Raw genomic sequence first — 23,355 nt, forward strand, 5'->3', positions numbered from 1 at the left:
CCCCCCCCCCCGCATACCCCTTGCGCAGCCTGGCCAATCACCGCCAGGCTGCGCTATGGGGTGTTCCTTGCCATAGCAATGGCTGCGCTATGGACTGTTCCTCGCCATAGCGATGGGGGAAGCCCTAAAGGAAATCCCGTTTAGAACGGGATTTCCGGATGGGCTTGATCGCCGGCAGCGATCGGAGGGGTGGGAGGGATGCCGCAAAATTAGGCTTAAAAAACCTCCCGCAAAGGGTTAAGTTCAGTTTCCTGCAAAGTAAATAGAGGTTAAAACAGCTAAGAAGCAGTGAGATAAGGCTTCTAATCAGGTTAAAGTGCCAGAAAGTTCAAAGGGTAATTTATTTTCTATGGGCTGGATTCAGTAAGCAGTGCTAATTGTTAGCACGCTTCTGAAAAAGCCATTATCACGCCTTAACTCAGTTTGGGCATGTTAAAATCAGATTGCGCGCAAAGATCTGCGCGCAAAGTTTTGCGCGCGCACGGCGCAGTGCGCGCGAAGTGCCCATTCACATCTATGCGACTTTCTGCGTGCACCGCGCTGTGCACGTTTTGCACGCGGGTCTTTGCGCGCGATCTGATTTTAGAAACACTGCTAAACTACTTAACATCCTGGTTAACACGCCTAAAGTCTTTAGGCGTGCTAAGTAGGTTAGCACCGTTTACTGAATCAAGCCCAATGTGTTTCACAGTGTGAATTCTAAACAGCAACTGTGACAGTCTGACACAATCTTAAAAAGAGTCTGAAGCGAGAATAAATCTCGCTTCAGACCTCATAACGCCGCTATCCCGCGGCTTAACGGGGGTCCCTTCACCCCCAAATCCCCCTCCGTGCAGCAGGGAAGCGCTTCCGCATTGGGGCAGGGCTAACCGCCGCAGCCCTGCCCCACGCGCGTCTGTCAGCGCGTATCTCCGCCTCTCCCCCACCCCTCTCAGTCTTCCTTCACTGAGAGGGGCGGGGGAGAGGCGGCGATGCGCCGCTGATAGACGCGCTGTGAGGCAGGGCTGCAGCCGTTAGCCCTGCCTCCAGCAGCAGCAAAATATACGACCAAATTGGTCGTTGATTTTGCGGGGGGGGGTTGGGGTTGAAGGGATCCCCGTTTAGCCGCGGGATAGCGGCGTTTTAGCAGGGGCACACGTGCCCCTGCTAACTATGAGCTCTAAAGCGAGAATTATTCTTGCTTCAGTGTCTCTTTAAAAGTTGAGCCATTAAACTGAAAATACAAATATGAGATTCATTTCCATGTTACTAATGTTCTGTTTATCATTCTTACTACACCTAGAATTGATTATCTCATAAGTTTATTTCACTTCACATTCACTTTAATGTACTGATGACTAAAGGTGCGTACACACATGCGACTATAGTCGTTTGTAACGATCGTTCCCCGATCTTTACCAACGACGATCGTTACAAAAAACGAACCACCGACTATTAAGGCAAACGACGAACGAGCCAAATCGCTACAAAAGAAAGTTCTGTCTCGGCGGATTTTAACCAACGACGATCGTTTGCAAAAGTAGTACATCGTTGGAAACGATCGTTCGTACTAGGCTTGACATGCGCATTTCACTATTTCTCCATGGAACTTCTCATTTTTATGCGCAGGCGCAATAGTTGCTTTCTGTGATGTAACGTTCGTTCTAACGATCAGATCGTTACACACATTTTAAAACTATCTTTACTTAGGTCGTTCTTTCATCAATTAAAAGTTCGTTCGTCGTTCTTAACGAACGATCGTTGTCGCATGTGTGTACGTAGCATAAGGATGAGCAAGAACAATTTTGGAAAAAGCAAAAAGGTTCTGGAGCGCTTGGGGGGTGGGGCCACGCAAAGAGGATCATTCACTTAAAGGGAACCAGAGAGGATGAACTATACATACCTGGGGCTTCCTCCAGCCCCATACGCACGGATCGCTCCCACGCCGCCGTCCTCTGCTGCCTGGATCGCCGCCACCGGGTCCCATCATTGCCGCAAGTCGGCCGGCGGACGCGGCCAATTCTCCGCACCACGGGGTGCTCTCCCCATACAGATACGCATGTGGCTGCGTACTGCGCAGCCGCATGCGTACATGTATGGAGGGAGCCCCTGTGATGCGGACAATTGGCCGCGTCCGCCGGAAGTGACGGGCCCGGTACCGGCGGATCCAGGAAGCTGAGGACGGCGGCGTGGGAGCGATTCAGGCTTATGGGGCTGGAAGAAGCCCCAGGTATGTATAAAATCTTTGCCTTTTTTCACTCTTTGTTCCTCTCTGGTTCCCTTTAAGCCTGCCTCTTGCTGCACACTGACTTCTTTACATTGTATCAAAGCGTCATATCTTCAGTGTTGTCCTATAAAATAATATAATCAAATATTTACAAACATGCTAGAGGTCTACTCACTTTTGTGAGATACTGTACCTGGAAGAAAAAGACGTCTGTTACCTTCACCTGCAGCTGCTCCTGTCTTGTGCCGCTCGTCCCTCGATTTATGGATGCTGTGCACTTTGCCTCTTAAAGAGAAACCGTGACCTAGGATTGAACTTCATCCCAATCAGTAGCTGATACCCCCTTTCCCATGAGAAATCTTTTCCTTTTCACAAATAGATCATCGAGGGGGCTCTGTATGGCTGATATTGTGTTGAAACCCCTCCCACAGTGTGATGTCAAGACGATAGTGCTTACAACACACTGTAGGAGCCTTGTTGCATTGTGGGAAATAACAGCTGTTTCTAACTGCCACAAAAGCAAGCAGCAGCTACTTCCAGTGACATCACCTGCCAGCAGTAAAAATGTCACCATGTGATAAATGTCAGAATGTAAATCAGGGAGAGGAAAGATTTTACAATGCACAAACACTGACTAAATCATTTATACATAATTATTGTAAAAATGAAACACTTTTGTTCATGTTTTGTTAAGCACTTGGTTAAAGGAACTTTAACCAAGGTTTAAACTTCATCCCAATCGGTAGCTTTTTCCCTTTTCTCAAATAGATCATCAGGGATGTCTGTATAGCTAATCTTGTGGTAAAAAAAACTCCCACAGTGTGATGTCATGACCATGTCCTGACAGTTTCCTGTCTGAAAATGTTGTTGCATTGTGGGAAATAACAGCTTTTTAAAACTGCCAAGCAAGCAGTGTAACCCGATTTATCCGTTAGCTGACTCAGATGAAATGATCAAAGATTTACAATACACCTCTCTTGCACATCACAGGTCAAAATACACAATCTTCTCCTCTTCACAGCCGGTGCACCGGTGAAAGCTGCGGAATAAAAAGGTTAAGTTACATACAAATAATATATGAAAGTTGAGCTACAAAGGTCTTCTTGTACAATAATCAACCACTTTACAGCATGTTTACATCACAATACCATTATTGGGGAATGGGGCTGGGGAAGGGAATGGTCTACTGAGCAATTCAGTTCCTAAACAGTTCTCAGTCTCTTGCAACCAAGTCCAAGCTACATTGCTCAGCAAAACCTGGGGGGGTAGGGGGACGGACGGACTCGTGACAGTTTTCAAGATGGTACTGAACAGCCTCCACTGTTCGTTGGTTGATCCAAGAGAATGTTCACTTTGCTCAGAAGATCTCTCAGACTCTTTACCCGTAATATCCCACCAAACCCACTTTACACTTAGCACCACCTGTCTGGATAGGGCCTCCTCCCAAAATAAGAAACACAATCAAATATAAATCAAATAATCAAAAAGGGTTAGAAAAATAAAAGTAAACAAAATAATCAGAATCAAAATCAGAATCAGCTTTATTCGCCAAATAAAGCGCAAAAGTGACCAATGCACCCAGCTACAGTATACCACCAAGATCACTCTCCCACAATATAACTCTCTTTTGTGCACTTGGGTGACTTTTAGGCTGAATAAGCTCTGCTTTCATGATGTTGCAAAATGTGTACTCTCTGTATCTTGGTCAGATGTCAGTTCACTCCTCACTGTAGCACACTTTAGTATCACAAGACACAATGCAACTCCTCCTCCTTCACTTATCTTCTTTAATACTGACAGGTTATCTTTACTCTCACGGCCGTAGTTATCTCCTCTCTCTTTAATGCTAAGCATACACGGCTCGACCGCAGGCTTATCAATCGAGTCGCTGATGGCTCGATTAATAATATCCGACAGGTCCGAAGACCTGGCGGATAGATTCCCCGCTCGATCCCCGCGGGCGGACAATAGCGGGGAGCTGTGTATGCCCGGCATAAGACTGTATATTCAGGTAACATGCATTAATCACACTTTGGTTCACTTCTTGTGTCAGTCTCTTAGCAATAATGTAGTACACCTCAACTGAAGAAAACATGTGAACTTTAAACTCTTGACTGAAACGCACTGACAGGCACAATGTCTCTGAATCAGGACTAAGGCGAGCAGTGGCGTAGCTAAGGAGCTGTGGGCCCCGATGCAAGTTTTACAATGGGGCCCCCCAAGCACTCTATACATAACAATTGATACGGCGCACCAAAACCTGCCAATGGCAACTACAGTGTCAGAGGTGCAAGAAGGGGGTGGGGAGCAGTTTGTTAATGATTACCACATTTCAAAGTATATATAGAAGTGATTATTATGAGCACAGGACCAATAGAGAGCTAATACTGTAGTTGAGGGAGGGCCCTTTGGGGCCCCTCTGGCCCAAGGGCCCCGATGCGGTCGCTACCTCTGCACCCCCTATTGCTACGCCCCTGAAGGCGAGTGGGTGGCTGTGTTAGCTCTGTGGGTACTTAATGGAGGTGTCACAAACGCTGTTGCTTCCTGATTCACCTGCTGGTGTCATCACAAGTCACCAGCAGGTGGCTCTGTTTGCTTTTCATGGTTCCCTGCAGTTAACAGGTTCACCACTAGATGGAGTATCACAGGTTACACATGTCTCTGTTCAACAGGTGTCTGGCCAGGCTGCTGGTTTCTATTTAAGCTGGCCACTCCCTTCACACTACGCAGATCCTCGTGTCAGTGTGACTACTGCTTGTTGGTCCACTCTCTTGCTCTGCTCTGTGTTTCCCCTTAGTCTGACTGCCTGGGTAAGCCTCTGGCTTACATCCTATCTTGCCTTGCACTGTGATTCCAGTCTGTCTGTCTGTGCGAGCCTTTGGCTTGTGTCCTATTCTGCTCTGCTCTATTGCTCCTCTGTGTCCCAGATTAGCTAGAGTGTATTCATGTATGAATATTGTAGGGGATCTGATCTTAGTGTATATTTGATCTTGGACTGTGTTTGATATCGATTCTGCTTGATGATTCTGTACTGCGATTGTTATATTTGTATATATGTATATAGCACTGTTCATATTAAACACTAATTCATTGCATATCTGTGCCCTGGCCTTTTGTATATGCTACTAAATGTGATCAGCAAATACCCTGCTAGCAGGAAACGTGACAGGAGCCTGATAATGTCTCTAGTAACAGCAAGGCCTTCACACTCACACACACTTCCTAAAGTCAGCAGCAGATTCTTTACTTTAGTTAGGTAGCTCTCTCTTGTGTCAAGAACTGAATGTCTCTGTTTCTTTAAAGCGTTATCACATAGGCAGTCTCTAGTAACACCACTTTTGAACAGCATAGGCCTTTTCAGTAATCCGGATTGCTATCTCTCTATCTCAGCAACCTCCACTGAACACTGGCTTCTATCTGAACACAACACTGTGGCTTGTAGTTAGCCCTCAGGCTTATACTCATATGTACTGCGGAGTCTCTGTCTTTCCGGGCTAGCTCGGATTTGGTCTGTGTCTGCTGCCTCCGGCCTCCGGTCACTGTCTGGCCTGGTTGCCGCTGTCCTTACTTGCTCTGCTGTGGCCTCTGCACTGCCGCCGGGTCCCCTCTTAGCCTCTCCGGGTGACTGCTGCGGCCGCTCTCCTTTTTGCCTCTCCCGCACTCTACCCCGCCCCTGACTCCTCTAAGCTCCTCTCAGCCTCTCCTCTGGCGCGCTCTGAACTGGTTACATCCAGTTCCCGCCGGCTAAGTCTCTCTTGCCCTGCCCCTCCACGCCTGCGCTGTAGTGTCTGACAGGCCGCGCAGGGCTTCTGGAAAGTTCCACTGCTCTGTGTGCTTTGGTCGCCTGGCAAAAGTTTATGCGTCAATTTCATCGATTCAGCTCCTGTCTCATGCGCCGTTTTGGTTCCACTAGGCTAACATCTAAGGCGAAATTTAGCCTTAGCTGCAAAAGTCACCACACACACAGAAATACATTAGAAAAGTCTTGTGACCCTCTTTTAGGGGGTCCGTTAAAAATGGCGCCATTTATCGTAGTTAAAAAACGGCGCCCCATAGAGAACCATTATCACTAGTTATTTTTCGTTTTTGACAGCTAAAAAATGGCGCCGGCTTTAAAAACGATATTTATCGTTTATATTTATATTTGTATTGCTCCCAAACGATATTTATCGTTTTAACCCCTGCTTTGCTGCCGTTTGGAAAATATCTGCCCGCCGGCTTTAATGTTTAATAGCAAAGCCCCCTTAAAAGCTAAAACCACCAAATTTGCAGGGAATGTTAAGAAGAATATTGTGAACAAGAGGAAAAAAAAATCTTTCAAAAAGACCTTATAGTTTTTGAGAAAATCGATTTTGAATATTCTTCTTCTGACCGTGGGAAAATTAAACGCCCGCCGACTTTAGCGGTTAATAGCAAAGCCCCTTTAAATGTCAGAAACACCAAATGTGTAGGGAATGTTAAGAAAAATAGTGGGAACACGAAGAAAAAAAAATTGTTCAAAAAGACCTTATAGTTTTTGAGAAAATCGATCTTAAAGAGGAACTCCAGTGAAAATAATTTAATATAAAAAGGTGCTTAATTTTTACAATAATTATGTATACATGATTTAGTCAGAGTTTGCTCATTGTAAAATCTTTCCTCTCCCAGATTCACATTCTGACATTTATTACATGGTGACATTGTTACTGTGGGCAGATTATGTAGCTGTTCTGGCTTTAACAGACAGCTATAAACAGCCATTTCCTGTGTGTGTCATTGTTACATTGTGGCAGTTTGCCCAGAGTACCGTACGGTACCAGAGCCTCTTGTGGGAGGAGTTTCAGCACAAAATCAGTCATACAGCGCCCCCTGATGGTCTGTTTGTGAAAATCATTATATTTTTCATGTAAAAGTGGGTATCAGCTACTGATTGGGATAAAGTTCAATTATTGGTCGGAGTTTCTCTTTAAATCTTCAAAGGAAATGTAACTATTTAAATCGCGTACTGACATTCCCGTGGAAACTTTTTCCGCCGACTTTAGCAGTTAATAGCAAAGTCCCCTTAAATCCTAGCAACACCAAATTTGCAGGATATGTTAAAAAGATACTGGGAAACAATATTTAAAAAAAAAAATTGAAAAATTGTATTTATTTTTTTTTTAAATTAAAATTTTTGGGTTATGTTCAGAGTGTGGGAAAAGTTTTGAAAAAAATGACGTGGGGTCCCCCCTCCCGAGCCTCTGTAACCCCTTGTCTCCCATGCAGGCTGGGATAGCCAGAATGCGGAGCCCCGGCCGACTGGGGCTTCGCACCCTGAGCTATACCAGCCCGCATGGTCCATGGTATGGGGGGGCTTCGGGGGGGAGGGGCGGCCAAGCCTTCCCCTCCCCCCCGGAGCCCTTGTCCAATCCATGGACAAGGGGCTCTTCCCCACCTCCGGTGCCCCAGGAGGAGGTGGGGGCGACGACTCCCTGGGGGGGGGGGGTTATGGTGGCATCTGGGAGTCCCCTTTAAGAAGGGGAACCCAGATGCCTGCCCCCCTCCCAGGAGAAATGAGTATAGGGGTGCAGGAGTACCCCTTACCCATTTCCATAAAGGGTTAAATGAAATAAAAACACAACAACGAGAAAAGTCCTTTAATGTTCTAAATTAACCAGAAATACTTACCTGTACCTTTAAGAAAAAAATCCCACGTCAATTAGGTCCCACGACAGTATCCTCCATCTTGCGACCTTCAGTTACATGTTGATTGAAGATCTCCGCCGCCCCGACGCCACACACGCCGCCTCCGCCGCCTCCGCCGCACTCACTGCTCTTAGCTATACTTATTATAGCTAAGAGCAAAAAGCATCTTTAAATTTTAGCTCCAATGGTCCCCATTGGTTCCTTAACAGACCAATGGGGATCAGGAGGATCCCCATTGGTCGATAAGGAACCAATGGGGAGCCTTGGAGCCAAAATTTAAAGATGCTTTTTGTTCTCAGCTATACTAAGTATAGCTGAGAGTTGCGTCTATGCGTCTATATAGACGCATTAGCGCTAGCTGCCGCTGCCCTCCCCGCCTCTCCCCACCTGTCACCCTCACCCATGCTGGCACCCATGGGTGCATTGGGTGCCAGCATGGGTGAGGGTGACAGGTGGGTGGAGGCAGGGAGGGCAGCGGCAGCTAGCGCTAATGCGTCTATATAGACGCATAGACGCAACTCTCAGCTATACTTAGTATAGCTGAGAGCAGTGCGGCGGAGGCGGCGTGTGTGGCGTCGGGGCGGCGGAGATCTTCAATCAACATGTATCAGAAGATCGCAAGATAGAGGATACTGTCGTGGGACCTGATTGGCGTGGGATTTTTTTCTTAAAGGTACAGGTAAGTATTTGTGGTTAATTTAGAACATTAAAGGACTTTTTTCGTTGTTGCGTTTTTATTTCATTTAACCCTTTGTGGAAATGGGTAAGGGGTACTCCTGCACCCCTATACTCATTTCTCCTGGGAGGGGGGTGGGCATCTGGGGGTCCCCTTCTTAAAGGGGACTCCCAGATGCCACCATGAACCCCCCCCCCAGGGAGTCGTCGCCCCCGCCTCCACCTGGGGCAAGGGAGGCGGGGAAGAGCCCCTTGTCCATGGATTGGACAAGGGGCTCCGGGGGGTAGGGGGAGGCTTGGCCGCCCCTCCCCCCCGGAGCCCCCCCATACCATGGACCATGCGGGCTGGTATAGCTCAGGGTGCGAAGCCCCAGTCGGCCGGGGCTCCGCATTCTGGCTATCCCAGCCTGCATGGGAGACAAGGGGTTACAGAGGCTCGGGAGGGGGGACCCCACGTCATTTTTTTTTTAAAATTTGCTATCAAATTTTTTTTTTAATCTTCTGAGTGTGGGAAATAAATTTAAAAAAAAAACGACGTGGGGTCCCCCCCTCCCGAGCCTCTGTAACCCCTTGTCTCCCATGCAGGCTGGGATAGCCAGAATGCGGAGCCCCGGCCGACTGGGGCTTCGCACCCTGAGCTATACCAGCCCGCATGGTCCATGGTATGGGGGGGCTCTGGGGGGGAGGGGCGGCCAAGCCTCCCCCTCCCCCCCGGAGCCCTTGTCCAATCCATGAACAAGGGGCTCTTCCCCACCTCCGGTGCCCCAGGAGGAGGTGGGGGCGACGACTCCCTGGGGGGGGGGTCATGGTGGCATCTGGGAGTCCCCTTTAAGAAGGGGACCCACAGATGCCCACCCCCCTCCCAGGAGAAATGAGTATAGGGCTACTTTGTACCCCTTCCCCATTTCAACAAAGGGTTAAATGAAATAAAAACACAACCACGAGAAAAGTATTTTATTAATCTTAATTAACCACAAATACTTACCTGTACCTTTAAAAAAATGTTCCCACGCCAATATATCCTCGGAAATGATCCAACGAATAACAATATCCTCTTATCTTGCGATCTTCAAATAGCTTGATTGCAGATCTCCCACGCCAATTAAAATACTATACCCTACAATGCGTCCTGCGTAGGGACGCATAGCACGGCTCCCGCTGTCCTCCCCGCCTCCTCACCTGTCACCCTCACCTAGCCTGGCACCTGGTGCACCCATGGGTGCCACCCTAGGTGAGGGTGACAGGTGCAGGCAGGTGGGGAGAGACAGCGGAGCTGGCAGCTATACGTCCGCACAGGACGCATCCTAAGGTATAGTAACCGGCTCATAAATCAGCCGGTTCTTTTTGTATTGAATCAAATGAATCGATTCATTTGATTCAATACAAAAAGAACCGGCTGATTTATGAGCCGGTTACTATACCTTAGGATGCGTCCTGTGCGGACGTATAGCTGCCAGCTCCGCTGTCTCTCCCCACCTGCCTGCACCTGTCACCCTCACCTAGGGTGGCACCCATGGGTGCACCAGGTGCCAGGCTAGGTGAGGGTGACAGGTGAGGAGGCGGGGAGGACAGCGGGAGCCGTGCTATGCGTCCCTACGCAGGACGCATTGTAGGGTATAGTATTTTAATTGGCATGGGAGATCTGCAATCAAGCTATTTGAAGATCGCAAGATAAGAGGATATTGTTATTCGTTGGATCATTTCCGAGGATATATTGGCGTGGGAACATTTTTTTAAAGGTACAGGTAAGTATTTGTGGTTAATTAAGATTATTAAAATACTTTTCTCGTGGTTGTGTTTTTATTTCATTTAACCCTTTGTTGAAATGGGGAAGGGGTACAAAGTAGCCCTATACTCATTTCTCCTGGGAGGGGGGTGGGCATCTGTGGGTCCCCTTCTTAAAGGGGACTCCCAGATGCCACCATGAACCCCCCCCCCAGGGAGTCGTCGCCCCCACCTCCTCCTGGGGCACCGGAGGTGGGGAAGAGCCCCTTGTCCATGGATTGGACAAGGGCTCCGGGGGGGAGGGGGAGGCTTGGCCGCCCCTCCCCCCCAGAGCCCCCCCATACCATGGACCATGCGGGCTGGTATAACTCAGGGTGCGAAGCCCCAGTCGGCCGGGGCTCCGCATTCTGGCTATCCCAGCCTGCATGGGAGACAAGGGGTTACAGAGGCTCGGGAGGGGGGGACCCCACGTCGTTTTTTTTTTAAATTTATTTCCCACACTCAGAAGATTAAAAAAAAAATTTGATAGCAAATTTTTAAAAAAAAATGACGTGGGGTCCCCCCTCCCGAGCCTCTGTAACCCCTTGTCTCCCATGCAGGCTGGGATAGCCAGAATGCGGAGCCCCGGCCGACTGGGGCTTCGCACGCTGAGCTATACCAGCCCGCATGGTCCATGGTATGGGGGGGCTCCGGGGGGGAGGGGCGGCCAAGCCTCCCCCTACCTCCCGGAGCCCCTTGTCCAATCCATGGACAAGGGGCTCTTCCCCGCCTCCCTTGCCCCAGGTGGAGGCGGGGGCGACGACTCCCTGGGGGGGGGGGTTCATGGTGGCATCTGGGAGTCCCCTTTAAGAAGGGGACCCCCAGATGCCCACCCCCCTCCCAGGAGAAATGAGTATAGGGGTGCAGGAGTACCCCTTACCCATTTCCACAAAGGGTTAAATGAAATAAAAACGCAACAACGAAAAAAGTCCTTTAATGTTCTAAATTAACCACAAATACTTACCTGTACCTTTAAGAAAAAAATCCCACGCCAATCAGGTCCCACGACAGTATCCTCTATCTTGCGATCTTCTGATACATGTTGATTGAAGATCTCCGCCTCCCCGACGCCACACACGCCGCCTCCGCCGCACTGCTCTCAGCTATACTAAGTATAGCTGAGAGTTGCGTCTATGCGTCTATATAGACGCATTAGCGCTAGCTGCCGCTGCCCTCCCTGCCTCCACCCACCTGTCACCCTCACCCATGCTGACACCCAATGCACCCATGGGTGCCAGTGACAGGTGGGGAGAGGCGGGGAGGGCAGCGGCAGCTAGCGCTAATGCGTCTATATAGACGCATAGACGCAACTCTCAGCTATACTTAGTATAGCTGAGAACAAAAAGCATCTTTAAATTTTGGCTCCAAGGCTCCCCATTGGTTCCTTATCGACCAATGGGGATCCTCCTGATCCCCATTGGTCTGTTAAGGAACCAATGGGGACCATTGGAGCTAAAATTTAAAGATGCTTTTTGCTCTTAGCTATACTAAGTATAGCTAAGAGCAGTGAGTGCGGCGGAGGCGGCGTGTGTGGCGTCGGGGCGGCGGAGATCTTCAATCAACATGTAACTGAAGGTCGCAAGATGGAGGATACTGTCGTGGGACCTAATTGACGTGGGATTTTTTTCTTAAAGGTACAGGTAAGTATTTCTGGTTAATTTAGAACATTAAAGGACTTTTCTCGTTGTTGTGTTTTTATTTCATTTAACCCTTTATGGAAATGGGTAAGGGGTACTCCTGCACCCCTATACTCATTTCTCCTGGGAGGGGGGCAGGCATCTGGGTTCCCCTTCTTAAAGGGGACTCCCAGATGCCACCATGAACCCCCCCCCCAGGGAGTCGTCGCCCCCACCTCCTCCTGGGGCACCGGAGGTGGGGAAGAGCCCCTTGTCCATGGATTGGACAAGGGCTCCGGGGGGGAGGGGAAGGCTTGGCCGCCCCTCCCCCCCGAAGCCCCCCCATACCATGGACCATGCGGGCTGGTATAGCTCAGGGTGCGAAGCCCCAGTCGGCCGGGGCTCCGCATTCTGGCTATCCCAGCCTGCATGGGAGACAAGGGGTTACAGAGGCTCGGGAGGGGGGACCCCACGTCATTTTTTTCAAAACTTTTCCCACACTCTGAACATAACCCAAAAATGTTAATTTAAAAAAAAAATAAATACAATTTTTCAATTTTTTTTTTTAAATATTGTTTCCCAGTATCTTTTTAACATATCCTGCAAATTTGGTGTTGCTAGGATTTAAGGGGACTTTGCTATTAACTGCTAAAGTCGGCGGAAAAAGTTTCCACGGGAATGTCAGTACGCGATTTAAATAGTTACATTTCCTTTGAAGATTTAAGATCGATTTTCTCAAAAACTATAAGGTCTTTTTGTACAATTTTTTTTCTTCGTGTTCCCACTATTTTTCTTAACATTCCCTACACATTTGGTGTTTCTGACATTTAAAGGGGCTTTGCTATTAACCGCTAAAGTCGGCGGGCGTTTAATTTTCCCACGGTCAGAAGAAGAATATTCAAAATCGATTTTCTCAAAAACTATAAGGTCTTTTTGAAAGATTTTTTTTTTCCTCTTGTTCACAATATTCTTCTTAACATTCCCTGCAAATTTGGTGTTTTTAGCTTTTAAGGGGGCTTTGCTATTAAACATTAAAGCCCGCGGGCAGATATTTTCCAAACGGCAGCAAAGCAGGGGTTAAAACGATAAATATCGTTCAGGCAGGACCCAAAAAAAAAAAAAAAAACAGTTTTAAAACGATAAATTTCGCTCTGCACTATTTTAACCTTTAAAACGATAAATATTGTTTTAAACATATATCGGGCAGAAGGGGGCGCCATTTTTTGGCCGGCGCCATTTTTAACTAGACGCCTCTTTTAGAGGGTTACAGCAGTATCTTCCTCTGTGCATAGAACTCTCAGTAACGAATATTCTGTATAGATCACCTGGCAGAACTAAAGATGTCACTAGCAGTGATAAATGTCAGAATTTAAATCAGGAAGAGGAAAGATTTTACAATGGTCAAACACTGACTAATCCGTAAATTGATATTGTAAAAAAATAAGCAATTTCATTCATTACATTATTTTCACTACAGTTCCTCTTTAAGGGGGCGGAAACAACACCATTTTGATGACTATCCCATTGACTGGGGGCAGCAACAGCAGGACACAGTCTGCTCCCCCTATGTGTGCCCAGCCACCCAAGCATGCTGATTGATTTATTTAGATGAACAGGCCTGCTCAGCGCCTCATGCCAGTGGCCCAGGCTGCATGTTGACAGGCCCCTGTGTGTTCCAACAGTCACTGGGGTCTGGAACACGGGGGGGGGGGGGGGGCTACAAACTCCACGCAGATAGTGTCGTACCTGAGATTTGAATCAGAGACTCAAGGCTGCTTGGTTAGAGTGCTAACCCCTCCACCACCTTGCTTCACAGTTGATTTCCTCATAAGGGCTGTGACCCACTACAGGTTCACTTTAAGTACATATCGAGAAACGGTACCGGATCTGCCTCGCTGTACTTGGCATGTTATTTCCTCCTCCCCGACACAACAGCTAGTGTAAATGAATGGCAGCTATATTGCAGGAATCAGATAAATGGCAGCTAGCCCATAATTCCACATTAATATTAATGGCATGCATACATTTACATGTTTAGGGAAGGCATCCAAATCTTGTAATACCGTGAAACGCAATGCTGGGATAAACACGCATTATCAGTAATCGCGCAGGAATGACTCCAGATTGACAATTAACTGTTTGTTTATCCATCGCTTCTCGTCTATCCCTGTTTGCCTGCCCTTGTCGCCAGCATTATTGAATTTGCTTGGCAAATGGCAACTTCTGCAAACAGCGGTACTGGAATTAATGTGACATAGGAACACATTGCTGATGTATGGAGGCGGTCCTGTTGCTATATAGGAAACGGCGCTACAAACGACTTCTGACTGTGAGGGCTATCAGTGGTTGTTTTACTATTGTTCTATTCAGTTTCCACAGATTTTTATTTGAATGCCAAAACTAGCAGGCATGGTCGGAAGAGCCCATTTCCGTTTCCGTGACAATTCCGCATACCGTCATACCAAAATTCCGCTACCGTTTCATTCCGACGGTATTCCGGAAAAATTTTAAAGTCTCTCTCTCTCTCTCTCTCTCTCTCTCTCTCTCTCTCTCTCTCTCTCTCTCTTTCTCTCTCTTTCTCTCTCTTTCTCTCTCTCTCTTTCTCTCTCTTTCTCTCTCTTTCTCTCTCTTTCTCTCTCTTTCTCTCTCTCTCTCTCTCTCTCTCTCTCTCTCTCTCTCTCTCTTCCATCCATCCATCCTCTTCAAGTAGGGAATTGCAGATGTTCAAAACCGCTTATATACCATAGCTGGGATTTGAACCCAGGACACAGTGTGTAGTAGGTATCTGGCAAAAAGGAAAATGAAGGCACTGAGCTTGCAAAAGATATACCTTTAATCCACGGTGGGAAGACACATCAGGGTATACAGTGGGGGTGAGGCAAGCTCAGTGCCTTCATTTTCCTTTTTGCCATATTACAGTGCTTTGTTCTGAGGTGCACGTGCATGCTATGAATACAGAATCCGGTGAAGCGGACCTATGCCTTTCTGTTAACATCTAGTGCCAGTCCTTTTTTCCTCACTGTTGTGTAGTAGGTATCTGTCTTACCCTCTAGACCATGAACCACACTACATGCTAAAGGTGGCCTAGCATAAACCATACTACCATTATGATCAATTCAATAGAAAAAGTAGCATGAATAAGGATTTGTACTTTTTGAAAAGCATGCTCATATTCCATAGCTGGGATTTGAACCCAGGACACAGTGGGTAGTAGGTATCTGTCTTACCCTCTAGACCATCAACCACACTACATGGTAGTAGGTATCTGTCTTACCCCCTAGACCATCAACCACACTCAGGGCCGGGCCGAGGCAGAGGCTGGAGAGGCTCCAGCCTCAGGGCGCAGTGTAGGAGGGGGTGCACAATTCATTCAGCTATCATTCCCCTATTGTGTTTGAAGCAGAAAGAAATAAGAAAAGGTGATACATGGCAGTGACTGCAAGCCAGATAAGTAGAGATTAAGGTGTTGGGGGCCCTGGGGCACCTCTTAGGCCTCGTTCACATCTGCTGCGCTGAAAAACGTGTTAAAGCGCATGGTAAAAAACGCATGCGCTTGTGCGCGCTTTAGTCCGCGTTTCTGTGCGTTGCGCTGCGCTTCTTTAAAGCACGTTTTGCTTACTGTAGCAGCAGCAGTTGTCAATAAAACTTTGTTTTTGTATGTAAATGTAAAAAACGCATGCGCTTCTATGCGCTTGTACGCGCTTCTATGCGCTAAAAAAGCGGACCCATTCACTTGCATTGCTGTGCGCTTTACAGCTCAACGCACAGAAATGCCTGCAACACTACGTTTCTGTAACGCTGCTCAGCGCAGCGCATAGATGTGAACCAGCTACATTTAGTTACATGGAAAAATCAATACCTTGCTGAACGCACAGGGCAGTGCGCTGTGGAAAGCGCACAGAAACGGCCCTGATGTGAACGAGGCCTTAGTGTAATAGCAATCAGTGTGTGACGGCTGGGGTGAGGGGGATGGGGGGGCGCACTTTGCTGTCTCAGCCTTGGGTGTTGAAGGACCTCGTCCCACCTCTACATGCTAAAGCTGGCGTAGCATGTACCATACTACCATTATGATCAATTCAATAGATATGCTATGGTATATAAGCATGATTTTCAAAAAGTACAAATCCTTAATCATGCTACTTTTTCTATTGAATTGATCATAATGGTAGTATGCTTTATGCTAGGCCAGCTTTAGCATGTAGTGTGGTTCATGGTCTAGAGGGTAAGACAGATACCTACTACCCACTGTGTCCTGGGTTCAAATCCCAGCTATGGAATATAAGCATGCTTTTCAAAAAGTACAAATCCTTATTCCTGCTACTTTTTCTATTGAATTGATCATAATGGTAGTATGGTTTATGCTAGGCCACCTTTAGCATGTAGTGTGGTTCATGGTCTAGAGGGTAAGACAGATACCTACTACACACTGTGTCCTGGGTTCAAATCCCAGCTATGGGATATAAGCATGCTTTTCAAAAAGTACAAATCCTTATTCATGCTACTTTTTCTATTGAATTGATCATAATGGTAGTATGGTTTATGCTAGGCCACCTTTAGCATGTAGTGTGGTTCATGGTCTAGAGGGTAAGACAGATACCTACTACCCACTGCGTCCTGGGTTCAAATCCCAGCTATGGTATATAAGCTGTTTTGAAAATCTGCAATTCCCTACTTGATGATATAAGAGGATGGATGGATAGGAGGAGGAGGAGGAGGATTTCATATTCAAATTGGATAGCAGCTTTAAGGGGGCCATACACTAGGCAACCAACCAATCAATCGACCATCCAATTTGATTATTATAATCGAATTGGATGAAAATTGGTGCTGCCAAGTGCATGCCCGACTAACAAAGCGACCAATTTCGAGATAGAAATTGGGCGCACAGTCGATCGCGCATGTTAGAAAATGTCGGGCCAAGGTTGGTTGGTTGGGTGCGCATCGGTACGGCGGCCGAATTGTGAACGAGCGACGAGACGGCAAAAAACTCCCGCCGCTGCAATGTATATTTGTATGCAATGTGTGCATTTATACGTTACCTGTCCGGTGTCGGCCTCCAAGCGGTTTCCATCCATCTCCGGGTTCCGCATACATGCGGCGCTCTGACATCACGAAGGCGCATAGTGGCTGATATCAGACGCTATGCACCGCTAGCGTGTATGTGCCCCGGGGAGATGGACGGATGGACCCGACGAACTGCTACAGGACAGGTAATGTATAAATGTACTACACAACTTACATTTATACATTTCGGGGGCAGCGGCGAGGCGGACAGCGGCGGCTCATCCGATTCCCGGATGATTTCATGCTGAAATCGGACGGGAATCGGCCTATAGTGTATGGGCAGATTCGATTAGAGACAAATTTATCTCTAATCAGATTTGGTTAGAAATAAATTTGTCTCTTGGTCGAATCTGCCCATAATCGTTTTAATATATGGCCACCTTTACTTCAGTTGTCTGAAGAATTGTATCTTTAATGGCCACCTTTATGTACCGTTGCTCCGTATGCATCACTGAGAGATTCAAAGTGGCAAATCATCTTGGCCAAGTGCCGGCCGAAGCTCATTGGTTTCCTCTTCAACCTGTCTTTTCAAAGCTGTTTCTTTCCCACCTCCCGCCTCCATAACAATCTGTACGGCATTCAGCCACAAACTCTTACCTTATGCTGGGCACAGACAACTTGTTTTTGAGCCATTTAGATGGTTAGATAGATAATTTCCGACACGTCCAATCTCCCGCCCGATTGTTTCACCGCTCGATTCTTGATAGCAGTGAATGGAAAAAGATAAGAAAAACAAGCGGATGATAAGAGAATCGACTGCAGAATCGAGCAGCAAAACGATCGAACGGGAGAATCGTGCAGCAAAAACGAGCCGTGTATGCCCAACATTAAAGGATACCTGAAGTGACATGTGACATGATGAGATAGACATGGGTATGTACAGTGCCTAGCACACAAATAACTATGCTGTGTTCCTTTTTTTCTTTCTCTGCCTGAAAGAGTTAAATATCAGGTATGTAAGTGGCTGACTCAGTCCTGACTCAAACAGGAAGTGTGACCCTCACTGATAAGAAATTCCAACTATAAAACACTTTCCTAGCAGAAAATGGCTTCTGAGAGCAAGAAAGAGGTAAAAAAGGGGAATTTCTTATCAGTGAGGGTCACACTGTAGTCAGGACTGAGTCAGCTACTAACATACCTGATATTTAACACTTTCACGCAGAGAAAGAAAAAAAGGAGCACAGCATAGTTATTTGTGTGCTAGGCACTGTACATACACATGTCTATCTATGTCAGTTCAGGTATCCTTTAAGGATCAAGTTCTGATATTTGCAGGTAACAATACTCGTATATGTGAATGAAAATTTAGTCTGAGGAGAAAGGAAATGCCTTACTGGTGCACTCTGGGAAAACCCTCCTACACCTGGAAACCTCTGTGATCACATGGCCTTCCCAGAATTCATCTGTGAGGCATTTCCTCTTTCTTTAGCCTAGGTCACTTCCTGTCCAAAATGTTTTCACTAAAAACATTAAAACAATTTTTATTTATCACAGTTTTTGGTGTGTTTCAATGTAAATGGGTAAATATTCAGTTTTGATTGCGACCTTGTAAAATAGGCCAGTTATACCAGACGTGCCAGCTTTCTCTGTGGTTTCGGGAGGGACTGTTGTTTGGTCTAGCTGCATTGTTTGGAAAGGCTGTTTTCTTGGCTGATGCACACAGAAGCCCAATGTTTTCTGAACAGACTTTGTTCTTTGTTTCAGGCCCAACTTTTTGTGGAATGTTATTTAAGATTCTAGGCAGTGCATCGAAAACAGAAAGCCGACACAAGTAAGTCACTCTTCTTATGGCTTGTAATTATTTATACGCATTGTTATGCAGACAGCAATTTCAGAAACTTTTCACCAGTTTTCACTCTTCAACTTTTCACTCTATGAATTGCAACTTTTTTTCTGACTTGATGCAAATGTGATTTTTATGCAGATTGGAATTAAACCAATCAAATAAAGTTGCAGCCGGGTTTGGATTGGCGCAATTTCGATTTGCAGAAAGCTTCCAGATGCGGGTGAGGATTTTGTGACACTTAATTGATCTGAAATGCTGATCGGTTAGCTGGCAGTTGGTTAAAAGACCAATATTGAAGAAAAAAAATCATAAAATTTAAAATACATGTAAACACATACAAATAAGAAGTACAGTTTTTCCAGAGTAAAATGAGCCATAAATTACTTTTCTCCTATGTTGCTGTCACTAAGGCTACTTTCACACCAAGACGTTGCGTTTTAGGGGACGTTAAGGTCGCATAACGTGCCCCTAACAACGCATGGTGGTGTTGAAGTTGGACGCCAGATTGAGCTGCATTATGTGGCTCTCAAAGCAGCCTCTGCAGGATAGTGATGGGAAGTCCGGATCTTTTTAAGGATTCGGATCATTCGAATCGGATCATTGAAAAGATCCGGATCTTTGAACCGAATCATTTGAATCATTTTAGTAGGGAAGCAGACTGGGTGAAATGACTAGCAGGACAGGACTTTCCCTGCACTGTACATTCTGTATGTTCCTGTTTCTTCCAGACAGACATCCACTGTGAACCGAATCGTTCATTGTGGTGATCCGGATGATTCGACTCACAAAAAAGATCCGGATCAAATGAACGATTCGTTCATCATCCGGACAACACTACAGTCCCACCATGAGTCACCACAGTGCAGTGAATATTAATTAGCCATGTGGCTAGTCACTGAGCATGTGCAAACAATCTAACGCAGCTCTATAGGGGTATAACGTACAGCATGCAGCACTTTGTTTAAACGTGCTGCATTACTATGTAACGCAAAGTGTGCACTGTGAACAGCACAATTGATTTTACAGTGCTGTGAGTTAGGCTGCGTTACTGGCTGCTGTAACGTGGGACTTTAACGTCCCACTGTGAAACCAGCCTTACAGCAGCCAGTATAAATCTTTCAGAACCAACAGGTTCTGAATGGGCTAGTCCATCTCTTCATAGGGGATTCTCAGCATGGCCTTTATTCTTTTTTTTTGGCAGTTGGAAAAAGCAACTAAGCATTCTAAGTGCTTTTGAAACTAAATAAAACCCTGAGAATCCCCCATGAGGAGATGGGCTAGTCAAAAAAACCTGTTGGTTCTGTCAGATTTCTACTACCTACTGTAAGTGACAGCAACATAGGAGAAATGTAATTTATGGCTCATTTTACTCTGGGAGAAATGTACTTCTTATTTGTATGTGTTTACATGTATTTAAAATGTTACGACTTTCGTGATAGTGGACCTTTAACCTCCTTGGCGGTATGAAAAATACCGCCAGGAGGGAGCGCAGCAGTGTTTTTAAAAAAATTTTTTTTTTTAATCATGTAGCGAGCCGAGGGCTCGCTACATGATAGCCGCTGCTGAGCGGCATCCCCCCGCCCGCTTCGATCGCCTTCGGCGATCTCCGATCAGGAAATCCCGTTCATAGAACGGGATTTCCTGTAGGGCTTCCCCCGTCGCCATGGCGACGGGGCGGGATGACGTCACCGACGTCACTGACGTCGGGACGTCATTGGGAGTCCCGGGCCACCCCTCGGCGCTGCCTGGCACTGATTGGCCAGGCAGCGCTGGGGTCTGGGGGGGGGGGGACCCGCGCCGCAGCAGATAGCGGCGATCGGGCAGGGGCCGGCGGCGATCAGAGTGCTGGCGCAGCTAGCAAAGTGCTAGCTGCGTCCAGCAAAAAAAAAATTATGAAAATCGGCCCAGCAGGGCCTGAGCGGCACCCTCCGGCGGCTTACCCCGTGTCACACACGGGGTTACCGCCAAGGAGGTTAATTAGCTAGCAGCTAGAAGAGGCTTTGATTGGCTCAGTTTAATTCTATTCTTAAATGATGCAATAAAATGGTCCAATTTTACAGTAATTTGATAAAAATTGTCCTGAAAAATGTAAAGCTTTTTTTTTTAAATTCAAGTTTAAAATCAGATCAGACCCTTTTTTTTTCGATATAGGTCAATCAGGAGTGGTGGATTTTTTCTGATCAATTTTTATGAAAATTGAATACACATATCCAATAAATAAAATAATAGGATTTAAATGACAAATGCCATTCCTATTTAGAGATGGACAATAAGATAAGTAATAATTCTCTCTTGCATGCAGATTTCATGCAGATTATATACGGTTCAAAATTGATTGAATCCACTTCCTGCTGATTTTGATTGGTCCGATTCTAGGCCCAATTACATTGACTTCCACGCAACCTGGAACTGTATGCATCTTACAGAGCATTTTTATTCTCATTTCATTCCCAGTACAATAAGACGTTTTGGAATTTGGGAAATTAAGGTGCCCATACATCAGGCGATTTGAAGCCGCGATCGACCAACCAATAATCAAATCGGGAGAGAATCGAGTCAATACTGACCACAGAAAGAGTACTTGACAAACCACTGATTGAGAGAATCGCAAAGTTTCCTGCATGCGAATTAATCGAGTGATGTATGGGCACGATCAGCCGCTCACCGTGCTATGAAAAATCGATTGTACTAGCTGAAGCATGCACACAGTATACACCCCGGGGACAATGCATCCTCACTTCCGCTATTTTCAGATGGGGTGAAGATAGTTGTCAGGCTCTGGCAGCAGCCATCATCTGTTCTCAGTGTCATTGGCAATGATGAATCATTGCTCACAGACAACAGTATATTTGTATGTGTGTTTTTGTCTGCAATATGCAGGGGTGTAGAGGAGGCTGGGCTGGGTGCGCTGTGTACAGCTTTGTATATACAATAGACACCCAATCACTGCCAGCAGCCAAAGAGCACCTGTATAGCACATGTATAACAGCAGAACAATGCGGAAGAAGACAATAGCGAGGAGTGGAATCGAGTGATAATCCGCGATCGAGTGCACCCGTGTACTGTACTAGTAAACCGATCAACCAAGGCGAGCGACAGAAATAGTCGATTTTCTACAGTATGTTGCACGTAATGTATGGCCTGCCATCCGATTCATCACCGATCGACCAACTATTTTTAAAGTCGATCATTCTAGTCAGTCAATTCTGCATCGACTGATCTATCTATGGGCACATTTACACTAAAGCATAGCTCCCAACTGTCTCTCTTTTGGAGGGACAGTCCCTCTTTGGGAACCTTGGCCCTCTGTCCCTCTTTCTCCCTCAACTGTCCCTCTTTCAGGACCAATGTAAATATGTGTGTTTTTCTACTTAAAAAATTATGTAATTGACTCTAAACTTTATTCCCATCCTTTAAATTGATATATTTCTTATTTTCAAATGTTAATATGAAGGAAAATGAACCAGGATAGAAAAGTCCAGTGTGAATCCTAAAACAACATATTTTACTTATGAAATCTTCATGGTGTGCGTAACTAGGGGTGTGTCGGGCGTGTGATTAGCGGTATGGAAGGGGGTAGAGCTTAAGAGTCCCTCTTTCTTATCTCAAAAAGTTGGTAGGTATGCACTATGATAGACTAGCTAGAGGCAGAGGAGGTTATGGAGTATAAAACATATATGGTTGGACAGGGGGCTTTTGAATAAACAGAGACTCCATCTGTTCTGCCCTATACAGATAGTCCCCGACTTATGAACGTCCGACTTACGAACGACCCGCCGAACGGCATGGATTCTGTGTTTCCATGGGAACAAGCCGAAAATGTTTTTTCAAATTGGACTTGTAGTTTTTGAGACATTTGATTTTTAAAAAATTCAAAGAAAAAATGGCTTTTAAACTTGTATAAGCAGAGGTGACACAGAGGGGGACACTGGAGGCAAAGGGGGGCACAGAGGAGGTACAGGGGACTGAGATGGCACAATGTTCTGACTTAAGGACAGATTCAGGTTAAGAACGAACCTACAGTCCCTATCTCGTTCGGTAACCGAGGACAACCTGTATACAACATGAGAGAGGAGACGTCAGATTCTTATAGATGCCTGTTTCTGAAGCGCTTAAAGCGGTATCATCACCATAAAAATCAAATTTCAACAGCAACTGGTCTGAGTGTATTAAGTGATAAAGATGCTAATCCTGCATTCAAAACTTTCAAAACTTTTTCTGCTGTTATGATTTGGAGTTATCATATACTTTAGGAGCACTGGCCCTTTAGTAGTCGGTGCCAAAGAATTGCATGCTGGGGGTTATTTTTACCTATAATATATTCATCCTCTTCCCTTTATTTCTGTAATGATCCGCTCAGCTGCCTGCGCAGGCAGGCAGCTTTTTGACCACTGTTCAGGTCTGCATTCTGCAGGTCTCTGGAAAAGAGACCTCTTGTCAGTTTTGCAGCTTGCTGCTGCTGAGGAATTTGCATATGTTTGTCATGCAAATTGCCTAGCACATCCTTTGTAGGCTTGCTCTATAAATACCATGTGATTCCACAGTACGTCGCTGGTCATAAGGGTTTGTCCTGTGAAACA

The 23,355-nt window shown here is 46.3% G+C and overlaps 1 protein-coding gene across 4 annotated transcripts in view; it reads left to right on the forward strand.

The window, feature by feature from the left end:
• SGCD (sarcoglycan delta) overlaps nt 1-23,355 on the forward strand; it is a 1,036,820-nt gene that overhangs the window by 272,216 nt on the left and 741,249 nt on the right. For 3 of the 4 annotated variants that reach the window (XM_068278312.1, XM_068278310.1, XM_068278311.1), the window contains one exon: nt 18,694-18,760. The gene's annotated coding sequence lies outside the window, so the exon portion shown is untranslated. Of the gene's footprint in view, nt 1-18,693; nt 18,761-18,958; nt 18,996-23,355 lie in introns of those variants that run through there. The other variant, XM_068278313.1, reaches the window with a different exon arrangement.

This window comes from Hyperolius riggenbachi, chromosome 3 (genome assembly GCF_040937935.1).
Source record: "Hyperolius riggenbachi isolate aHypRig1 chromosome 3, aHypRig1.pri, whole genome shotgun sequence".
NCBI classification, from domain to species: domain Eukaryota; kingdom Metazoa; phylum Chordata; class Amphibia; order Anura; family Hyperoliidae; genus Hyperolius; species Hyperolius riggenbachi.